Source organism: Dioscorea cayenensis, chromosome 13, assembly GCF_009730915.1.
Source record: "Dioscorea cayenensis subsp. rotundata cultivar TDr96_F1 chromosome 13, TDr96_F1_v2_PseudoChromosome.rev07_lg8_w22 25.fasta, whole genome shotgun sequence".
NCBI classification, from domain to species: Eukaryota; Viridiplantae; Streptophyta; class Magnoliopsida; order Dioscoreales; family Dioscoreaceae; genus Dioscorea; species Dioscorea cayenensis.
In genome coordinates, this window is record NC_052483.1 from 7,939,680 (window position 1) to 7,947,618 (window position 7,939).

Here is a 7,939-nt window from a genome sequence, read left to right on the forward strand (position 1 = left end):
GTTTACTTGGACATGAGTTGTTCAAGTCAATGTAAACTCATGTTGCTCCAAGCAATCTTGTCTTCCCCAACATTAATAATGACACAAATGCTGTAGTTTTCCTCGGTCAGTCAACCAATTTTCATAAAGAAAATTCAAATGTGGAAATTTGGGATTTCACTTAGAGGTATCGCTTAATTAATTACTTGGAGGCCAATTCATCCAAGTAGCTCATCCAAGTATAGCTTCATGTTGTGAAGACTTTTTATATATTTGTTTTTGTTTTTAAACAAAAACATAAGTAGGTGCCCACATGTTTACTTGGAGATCGAGTTTGTTCAAGTCAATGTAGTAAACTCATGTTACTCCAAGCAATCTTGTCTTCCATAACATCAATAATGACAATGTTTCTGTAGTTTTCCTCAGTCAGTCAACCAATTTTCATATTGAAAATTCAGATGTGAAAATTTTGGATTTCACTTCGTGGTATAGCTTGATTAATTACTTGGAGGCCATTTCATCCAAATATAGCTTTCATGTTGTCAAGACCTTTTATATATTTGGTTTATTTTTTTTTTTTAAAAAAAAAACATAAGTAGGTGCTCACATGTTTACTTGGAGATCAAGTTTATTTAAGTCAATGTAAACTCGTGCTACTCCAAGCAATCTTGTCTTCCATAACATCAATAATCACATAATTTCTGTAGTGTTCATCAGTACGTCAACCAATTTTCATATTGAAAATTCAAATGCGGAAATTTGGTATTTCACCTCGATGTACTGGTTTTTTTAATAAAAAAATTCAATAAAATACTTCAAAAATTATAAAAAATTCTAAAAAAATAAATAACAAAAAATAAATTTATTTTAATGAAAAAAATTAAACATTATGTTGATGAGATTTATATGATTTTTTTTTTTTGACAAAAAAAGGCAAGCATCCCAATTTAAAAGAAGTTAAAGACGTGTATAGATATGGAGCATATCCGCAAGATCAACACGCACTTATGCCGTCATTTTACATGAGCTTTTATAGTTTGATCTTGAGTTCTTTTTTAAATAAATATTTTATATAAGGCTAAGCAATGTCTTACCAATAAATCAAAAGGCTATTGATTTATATGAAAAATTATCCATATATATGAGGAGTAAATACTAATTGTTAAGTAAGGAGAAGTTAAAAACTAATTATAATAACAATAAATTAAAAGAACTAGCCTTTAGTCCTAGGAAGTTTAATGACCAGATTTTACAGAAATTATTACATAATTAAAAATTATTTGAAATTAAAACCCTGAAATAATAATAATAATAATAATAATAATAACAACAAACAATTACACCAACAACTAGTCAACATTGTCGGCTACTCACAAACCATGCATGATGATCACTCTTTGAATAATTCAAAGACCAGCGATCACCTCTATATATAACTCACTCAAGAGCACCATCAACAATCACACAACCAGAGAGATACAAGAACAAAAAAGAGAAGAAGATAAAAATAATAAACAGTGAGAGCTTCGCCGGTGTAGGCTCAACAATTGCAAGCTTAATGTTCTTGTGGGCAGTTTGCAAGCAATACTTTCCAAACCAGCTTGAGAACTACTTCTCCAAATGCTACACAAAGTTCATTACTCTCATCTATCCATACATAGAGATCAGCTTCCCTGAATACGTCGGCCAACGGCTCAAACGCAGTGAGGCCTACACTGCCATCGAGTCCTACCTCTCCAACACCACCTCCGAACGCGCCAAACGTCTCAAAGCTGAGATGGGCCATGACAGTGATAAGCTCATCCTCAGCATGGCCGAGAATGAAGAGATCACTGATGAGTTGCGTGGTATCAAGCTCTAGTGGTACTCAAACAAGATATCATCCAACAGACAGACCATATCTTTCTACCCGACAGACGATGACAAACGGTCTTACCGTCTGACGTTTCACTGGAGACATAGAGCAATTGTCAATGACTCTTATCTTTCTCTTGTTATCCAACAGGGAAAGGCCATTGCTGTGCAGAAGAGGAAGAGAAAGCTCTACACCAACAGCTCAAACTTTGATTACAGTGAGTTTAGGAAGTTGGTTTGGAGTCATGTTGCGTTTGAGCACCCTGCCACGTTTGAAACCCTGGCCATGGAGCCTGAGATGAAACTTGAGATCATTCAAGACTTGGTGAAGTTTAGCAAGAGCAAGGAGTACTATGCCAAGATTGGGAAGCCATGGAAGAGAGGTTACTTGCTTTTTGGTCCTCCAGGAACTGGGAAATCCACTATGATTGCAGCCATGGCTAACGTGCTGGATTATGATGTTTATGATCTTGAAATCACTGCAGTGAAGGATAATAGTGCTTTGAGGAAGCTCTTGTTGAATACTACAAGCAAGTCGATAATCGTCATCGAAGATATTGATTGTTCTTTGGATTTATCAGGGAAGCGCAAGACCGGAGGAGACCAGCAAGAGGGGAATAAGGAGGAGGAGGAGAAGAAGAAGGCCATGGGTGGTCCTCCTGGTAAGGAGGAGAGCAAGGTTACTCTGTCAGGGTTGCTTAATTGTATAGATGGATTATGGTCTGCATGTGGTGGAGAGAAGTTGATTGTTTTCACCACCAACCATATTGAGAAGCTTGATCCTGCATTGATAAGGAAAGGAAGGATGGACAAGCATATTGAATTGGGATTCTGTGGGTATGAAGGGTTTAAGGTGTTGGCTAAGAATTATCTTGGAGTGGAATCTCATCCATTGTTTGATAGTATTCATGAGCTGTTGAAGGAGAAGAAGATGAGTCCTGCTGACGTGGCAGAGAATTTGATGCCAAAGAATGAGTCTGAGGATCAAGCTGATCTTTGCCTGCAGAGTCTTGTTAAGGCTCTGAAAGAATGCAAGTCTGAGAATGAGATAGATGAGGAAGAAGAAGGAGAGCAAGAGAAGAAGGAGGTAAAGACAGACGCAGAGAAGTCAGTGAATGATGTGAAGGTTGGAGATAAAGAAACCGAAGAAAACAAAGAAGATTGATTACATAGTAATTAAGGAATACTATAGTGGTGCTTGATGTTGTTAGTTTACTTGGAATATTATTACTGGTTACTATAGTGTTCCCCATTAATAAACCTTCATTAGCATTTATTATAAAATATCAACCCATGTTTGTAATATTGAGTTAGTTAACCATAAAAGTGGAACTAGTCCGCTGATTATGACCTCCAAGTGGATGATGGGAAGTGATGTGCAGGTTGGAGACAAAGAAGCTGAAGAAAACAAAGAAGATTGATTGCCTACTAATTAAGGAACACTATATTGTTGCTCGATGTTGTTGGTTTGCTTGGAATATTATTACCGATTAGGATTGTGTTCCCCTTTAATGAACCTTCATTAGCATTTATTATAAAATGTCAATCATGTTTGTAATATTGAGTTATTTAACCAAAAAAAGTGGAACTAGTCCGCTAATTAAGTCCTCCAATTGTGGATGATGGGAAGTATGATGCTCAACACGTTTGGTTGATTAGATACACTTCCATTGCACTACAAGGTTCCCAATTACATGGTTTGAAATATTTTTCTATTTGAAAGTTAAATACAGCCTTTTACAATTAAGAGATCAAACCTTGATTGGGGGAGAATCATAATTAGTTAAAATTGTTAATGGAAGTGATTGTAATTAAAATTATAAGCATGAAATTAATTGAATAAATTGTGGTTATTAATACAAACTAAGTAAAAGGTTCAAAAGCATAAAGCTTGATTCAAGATCAAAGAAGTAACTCAAACCATGAACATATATCATAACTTTTAAACCAAAAGACCCAAATCTAATCATGTTATCATAATAATCATTAATAATGTTTTCTTAAGGGATATGAATTAGAATAGCTCTGTTATAACGTAACAAAAATATTTTATTATTTTATGTTATAGCTAAAGCTAGCTAGGGAACTAATTGATTTTATTATTTAATTTTAAAATAAAATAAAAATATTTTATTTTTATTTAGTAACAAAAAAGGTTATAAAATATTTTGCCTAACAAATAAATTCCATCAATTCTTTATTTACTAAATTCATAATCGAGAGTGAGTGATGGAGTGTTTGTGATTTGTGGCGAAGCTAGAAATTTTTTATAAGGGGGCCAAATAAAATCTTGTAAATCAAATTTGGAATACAATCAATAATAGGCTTTCGTAATCCAGGATCTGAAGGAAGATTTCCTGAATTGAATTTCATGTGGCTCCTCTTTGAGCCATGAAATTCAGAATCTACCATATTGTCTTCATTTTTTATTGTTTGCGACATTTCTAATTCTATTGTTGTTTTTTTCTTGAAATACAGCTCCATAAATCTCTACATAAATAAGGATAAAAAATTAAAGTCCATTGTATTGAAATATCTCAACACAAAATTCCTATACTTAAATTTCAATTAATCCAAATCCAACACAAGATCAAAGAATAATTAGAAAAGGTGTGAAAGAATCTAATGATGAGAACCCTAAAATCTAAATAATGAAAAAAAAAAAACCTTGTTCTTAACCCTAATTGAAGGCAAAGATGTGAGAGAATGAGAGATAGTGTACCGAATCCCGGAGGGCAGAGCTCGGTGGAGATGACTGATGAGTGATGAGGGCTAGTAATCAAGGTGAAGATGAGAAACAAATTCCCAAAGATTCCTATGGATGAGATGAGAGCGTGACTAATTGAAGATGAGAACCTTATTCTTAACCCTAATTGAAGACAAAAATGAGGGAGATAGCGTACCAAATCCCGGAGGCCGGACCGCCGGAGCTTGGTGGTGATGACTGATGAGGGTGAGAAATCAAGATAAAGATGAGAAACAAATGGCCAAAGATTCCTATGGATGAGACGAAAGCATGACTTCGTTGGCTTTCTCTTCCAAAGACTCTCAAAGAGAAAAGTAAAGGGTAACTAATAAATATTTATGTTTTGTGACTTGTGAGGATGGACATGTAAATATAATTTTATAAGAGCGTATATATAATTATATATTTTTATAGGGGTGAAAATACAAATATTCCTATCATAACTTATAATAAATAAAAATAGAAGTGGGGCAAATGAAATATTAAAAAAATATATTATATAATATGATAAAAAAACCTTAAATGAAAATAAATTTTTTCAAAACTAAAGGGGGGCAATTACCCTCCTTCTCGTATAGGTGGCTCCGCCCCTGTTTATGATTCTAGAGATAAGTAGAGTTTGAGATTCATTGGTGAGTGAATATTTGTGAATCTTAACAATGTGACAGTAAAATTGATTTGGTTGCTTTGGTAAAGCGTGAGTGAAGTCAGGGACTGGTTCTTAGGACCAATGGCACACTAATATATTATTGACATTATTTTTTTTAATTGATACTTGATTATTTTAATTGAGGATTTGGAATATTGACTATGTTAATTCTAGGATTTAAATTACCTCATAGACACAAACATATCTTTCCTTTTACACTAGCTAATTCTAAGCATCTAAACTTAAATGATAGGAGCAATTCAATATCTTTCCTTTTTATGTACATACTTCAAGTTTATTTAATGGCTTTGTGGACCCCCTGATGTGGTCTCCGTAAGTGCACGGGTAACACAAAAGTAGTAAATTGATAACTCGAGAGGGGGTAGGGTTGTCGGACCATAGGGACTGGACTTAAAGTACTAATTTATCTTCTGATGTTTAGTTAAAGATTGAAATAAGATCAAATTAAAAACTGAAAATGAAGAAGAGAATGATGTTAGCGACTGGGGATTAGGATTGTGTTTTCAACAACAAAAGAGCAATGCCCCGGGATGATTCCTATGAGTTATAGCATGCTAACTTGATTCTAAAGGTTACCAGGTACATTCTATGGTTCAAGTGTGTGCTCAAAGCAATGTTGCATCTATTGTTCATAAATACACCAAGTTTTACTAAGATAACTAGATTACCTAAACAACTGTGCAATTCAAACCATCAAGTTATGCAAATACAAGATTAAACACAAGAAATCAAAAGAACTCCGTAAGCTTTAAAAATCAAGTAGTCAAAGCATACAAAATGGCATAGTTCACATCCCGGGGCACCGTGGACGTTAGCCCCTCTTGGATGGGTACAACAAGGAAAACATAGATGAAGAATCAGAGAAAGAAGACCTGACTTCCTTCTTCTCAAGATAATCTTCCTTGCTGAGCTCCGTATGCTTAACCCCACTTCTCTTGTGCCTCCAACTCTTCCTTGATCCCCTTAGAAGGTGTGGTGAAGCCTAATCTTCACCTCCTCAAAGTCCTTCTAGTGGAGAGTAGAATCAACCAACAAAGATCAGAGCAAACCCTAGAAACTGGAGTTAAAAAGGGTTGTCTTCGAGCTTGACACGACCTAAGCACGATCATGCTTAAACCATGTGTTTCCATGGAATAGTTTTGAGTGAATCGGCCAAGTGTTCGCCTAGAATTTTCAGTGGGAGGAAGCGCGGTCGTGCTTGGATCGTGCTTCACTTGAGCATGATCATGCTAGGAGCATCCAATGTGTGCTTCCCTAGATGCGTAGAAAATAACTCCAGCCTGAGATTTCCAGGGGGAGTGACAGGATCGTGCTCTAACCGTGTTCACCTTGGTGACACTCCCCTGCAAGCTCTTTCACTTGATCAACATGAGGCTGGGTTATTCAAGGGGACATATTACGATTGTGCTCTGCCCATACTGAGCTTGAACAATTAGACATTTCTTCAATTTTAACTCGATTTGTAACCATATTCACTCCTAATTGCTTCGAGCTCCTCAATTCCTGCATCATTGACAAACATACCCATAATAGCACCTAATGTATATAAAAATGTGCTAAAAGATAAGCATAAGCATGAATTGTAATGAATGTAGCCATTGCTTTTCTCTCCCCTTCAAGGAAAATAGGAAGGCCCCCAACTCACTACAACAAATTTGATGATTAGTGACAGCTTTCTACATGACAGATTTTGAAACCGTCACAACAGATACACATATTGTGACAAAACATCATAAATTGTCACTCAATTCCACAAAACATAATATTGTACGTGACGATGTTTGAGAACATCACCTTGAAGTGTCACATAATGCATGGCGCCAAATTTTCACTTAAATGAAGATGGAGGGAAATTTCTTTAGTGACATTAACAATATTTTGTGACTCTCTATTTTGGTTATCCATGTATTACATTAATTGTGACAAAAATATAACGTCTTTTTTTTAAAAAAGATTTTGACGTTTTATCACTAGCATCACAAAATGTATAGGGCCAAATTTTCCCTCAAAATGAAGATGGAGAGTAATTTTTTTTTTTGACACTAACAATATTTTGTGACCCTCTTATTTCGTCATCAACATATTGCATTATGTGTGATGAATATATAACGTCATGTTTCCTAAGAAAATTTTGACGTTTTATCACTAGCGTCAAATAATGTGTAGCACCAAATTTTCCCTCCAAATGAAGATTGAGGGTGATAATTTTTAGTGACACTAAAAATATTTTGTGGCACTCTCCTGTTGTCATCAACGTATTACATTGTTTGTGACAATATGTAACGTCATTTTTTGTAAACAAATTTTGGCGTTTTATCAATAGCGTCACAAAATGTGCGGCGCCAAATTTTCCCTCAAATTGTAGATGGCGGGTAACGTTTTTTAGTGACACTCCCATTCTATCATTAAGGTATTGCATTGTTTATGACAAAAATATAATGTCATTGTTTTAAACAGATTTTGACATTATATCACTAATAACATTGTACATTATAAATGACCTTTTGTTATTGTCATACATCTTAATTATAGTGTGATGTGTATATAAGTTACTAAAGTATAAGAATTTAGGACAATCTCACTTGTCACACATACATATAACATTTTTATAAGAAATTACATAATATCACATTAATTTAATTAATGCATGACAATAAGTTTTTTTGTCATAAATGATATATCATTTTTCA

General features: G+C 34.6%; 1 pseudogene; it reads left to right on the top strand.

The window, feature by feature from the left end:
* Positions 1 to 1,456: 1,456 nt before the first annotated feature.
* On the top strand, positions 1,457 to 3,323 carry LOC120274566 (annotated as a pseudogene).
* The last annotated feature ends 4,616 nt before the right edge of the window (positions 3,324 to 7,939 follow it).